We start from the raw sequence: 3,129 nt of genomic DNA on the forward strand, positions 1-3,129 counted from the left end.
GAGACCCCAGATGTGGGGCTGGACCCCAAAAATGGGAGGTTGGATTTTCAAAATGGGGATAAACCCCAAAAATGGGGCACAGATCTCCCAAAAAAGGTGGGTAATGCCATAGATTTGACCTCTGCCCCTACTAAGTGAGCTCCCAAAATCTGGGAGGGGCCCCTAAGAATGGGAGGACCCCCCCAGGTGTGAGGCTGGACTAGTAAAATGGGAATCTGCTGTAAATGTGGGACAGCCCCAAAGATAAGTGCCAGAATGCCAGTTTTGGGGGGTCAAAGGGGTGGAGGGACCCTTGACTTGAGGCGTTTAGGTGGGGGGACTGCAATTTTCCAGAGTTCTGGGTTGGGGAGACCCCAATTTGGGTGGTCAGTGGGTTGGAGAGCCCAAATTTGGGGTTGTTCTGGAGGTCAGTGGGTGGCTGGGGTGCCTGACTGCGCAGATGTTGGGTGGCAAACCCCCAGTTTTGTGGGGTTTCTGGTTTAAGGGGGATAACTCTTGATTTGGAGAGTTTGGGGGTGGACCCCCCAATTTTGGAGGTCAAGGGGTGGAGTAATCCCTGAATTGGTAGTTTCTTATGGGGGGGACCCAAATCAGGCAGATTTGGGCAGAGAAGTCCCAGTTTGGCGGGGGATTCTCCCCTGCACCCCCTGCAGTTTTGGGGAGGGGGTGCTCCCTGCTAACAGGGTGTTCTCCCCAGGAGCTGCACGCGGCGGCGGCGCAGGTCAAGGCCGCTCACCCCGGGGTGACCGTGGAGGCCAGCGGGGGGATCGTTTTGGGGACCCTCCCCCAGTTCTTGGGGCCCCACATCGACGTGGTGTCCATGGGGTGTCTGACCCACAGCGCCCCAGCTCTGGACTTCGCATTGAGGGTGCTGGAACCCTAAAATCCATCCCAGGACCCCCAGAACCCACCCTGGAACCCCCAAATATGTCCTGGGCATCCTCAAAATCCACCCTTGGAAGCCTCAAACCCCAGGCTGGGAGTCCCCAGCCACCGCCCCGGTGAGGAGGACTGGGAACCCCAGCGCTGGGTCCTCCCAGTCACCAGGAGGCCCCAGTGCCTGAGAGACCCCACTCCCAGCGGCCCACCCCCATCCTGGGAACCCCAAATCTGCATCCTGGGGCCTCCAAGGTTCTCCCAGCACATTCCCCACTTGGGAGGGACCCTCAGATGCCCCTCCCGACCCCCAATCTGGCAGTGGGTCCCTGCAGCCGCCAGGTGGCGCCACCCCCTCAGATGCCAAACCCCCCCTGAAGACGCCAAAGCTCGAGCTGGGCTCCCTCCAACCCCCTCCCCCACCGAAGGGAGATCCCAAACCCACCCTGGGGTGCCCCACACCCCTTTTCTCTCTGTGCCCTCAAATAAAGCCCTCCCCTACACATCCCCCCAGTTTTATCGGGGTGTCACCCCCCAAAATCCACCATCGAGCGCAAAACCAGCCGCTTTATAACCAACAAAACGGGGGGTCGTGATCACCGACCCATTGACCCCCTACTCCAAACCAGCGCCAGTTCTGCTGGTCGGGACCAGGATCGGCCTTTTGCAGACACCCCCAGCTCCTCCCTGAGAACCTGGAATGAAAAATAGAAATCCCTCAGTTTAGGGTGGAAACTGGTGCCTGGGGAATGAGCTCTCAAGACAAGAGGTTGACGGTCCCAACCCCCAGTCTGAGGATCCCAACCTTCAGTTTGAGAGGCCAAAACCCCAGGTGGGGGGGGAGCAAGATCTCACTTTGAGGATCCCAAACCCTGGGATGTCATGAGAGTGTCCAGGACAGGGCAGGGGACATACTGGGTTTCCCAGCCCATCCCTGGGAAAGGCAGAGCTGAAATTCCAGTGCCACATGCTGAAAGCTAAAGAGGAGCAGCTGGCAAGGGACAGAGGGGGGCTGGAGGAGGCCTGGCAGGAGCTGGGGCTGGAGGAGGAGCCATGTGGCTCATGTGGTAACAAGAGAAGGTGATTCCAAGGGCAGTGAAGCACCTGTACTGTAATTCCCAGCTGTGCAAGGCATGGAGCAGAGCTGGAGCTCCACATCCCTTCCAGATCCTACTCCTGTCCCAGGAGGGAGACAAGGGAAGCCCAAAGGAGCAGCACTGGCCCTGACTCCTCTCCCCAGCTGCTATTCCCCAGTGCTGATCCCATGGGATGGCCACTGTGACATCCCATGCAGCAGGATCCATAGAGGAGCAGCTCTGCCTGCTTCCTTCACCCTCCGCACGTGATGCGCTGGTGCCAGGGCCCAGCTTCCCTATGGAATGTCCAACCTGTTTCCTCCCTGGAAGGGTTCTACTGGTCTCTTGGTACCATCACCCCTTTCCCAAGACCCCTCCCAGCTTTCTGGGCACAGCCACACAAGCTCCTGTTCCCCATTTCTCACCGGGGGCACCTTCCCCAAGGACCCTCTGCTTCCCTCGCACCCCCAGCACAAGCCAGGGCACCCCAGAGCCCCTCAGAGTGTAGGTGGATCCCAAGGCACCCCAGGGTGTGGGTGGAGTGCACATGAAGCACAAACACCCAAAATCAAGCGGGGCTGACTGCAAAGGAAAGCTTTCCAGGGGTGCAGGGTAGATCCAAGAGCTCCCAGCATCAGTGGGATGTGAGCCATCCCACAGCTTGTCCCTGGAGCAAGAGCTGTTCCCAGTTCTGCCCCAGGGACTCAGCTGGCAGCTCCCCAGGAGTGGGTGCCACCCCGTGCTGCGCATGCCCAGCTCCCCAGGAAGTTGTGGACAAGGTTTATGGGGAAGCCCCTTCCATTGGGTCACGGAGTGCAGGAGGGATGCCCCGGTTTTCCAAATGCCTGATGGGAGGCTGGGAGCAGCTGGATCCAACCCCAGCCCCAGACAGGATCAGGTGGTGTGTCCGGATCACACCTCTGGGCTGGCCGGAACGTCCCGGGCTCAAGCGGAGACCTGCGAGAAGCACAAAACATTCCAGGTTTAGGGCCGGCCTGGCCAGAGGTGCCAGTTCCCTCCTGCGCACTCCCACCCGGAGCTGCAGCAGCCCAGCTGCGCAGGCGGAACGTGCACAGCTCAGCCGGCACACGGGGGCTCAGGGACGCCCCCAGTCAACGCTCCCACGCGCACCTGGCCACCAACTGCCAAACCACGGCTTTCGGGCGAGGGGAGAGCC

General features: G+C 60.2%; 1 long non-coding RNA gene across 2 annotated transcripts in view; it reads right to left on the bottom strand.

Annotated features, from left to right (window-relative positions):
* Window positions 1–1,423: 1,423 nt before the first annotated feature.
* The window catches only part of LOC108447716, a 3,316-nt gene continuing 1,610 nt past the window's right edge, over window positions 1,424–3,129 (bottom strand). Inside the window, exons 1-2 of one of the 2 annotated variants that reach the window (XR_001863391.1) lie at window positions 3,084–3,129; window positions 1,424–2,909 (exon numbers count right to left, since the gene is read on the bottom strand). This is a non-coding gene — a long non-coding RNA (uncharacterized LOC108447716). The remainder of the gene's footprint in view (window positions 2,910–3,083) is intronic. The other variant, XR_001863392.1, reaches the window with a different exon arrangement.

This window comes from Corvus brachyrhynchos, unplaced genomic scaffold, assembly GCF_000691975.1.
Source record: "Corvus brachyrhynchos isolate BGI_N302 unplaced genomic scaffold, ASM69197v1 scaffold1647, whole genome shotgun sequence".
NCBI lineage: Eukaryota > Metazoa > Chordata > Aves > Passeriformes > Corvidae > Corvus > Corvus brachyrhynchos.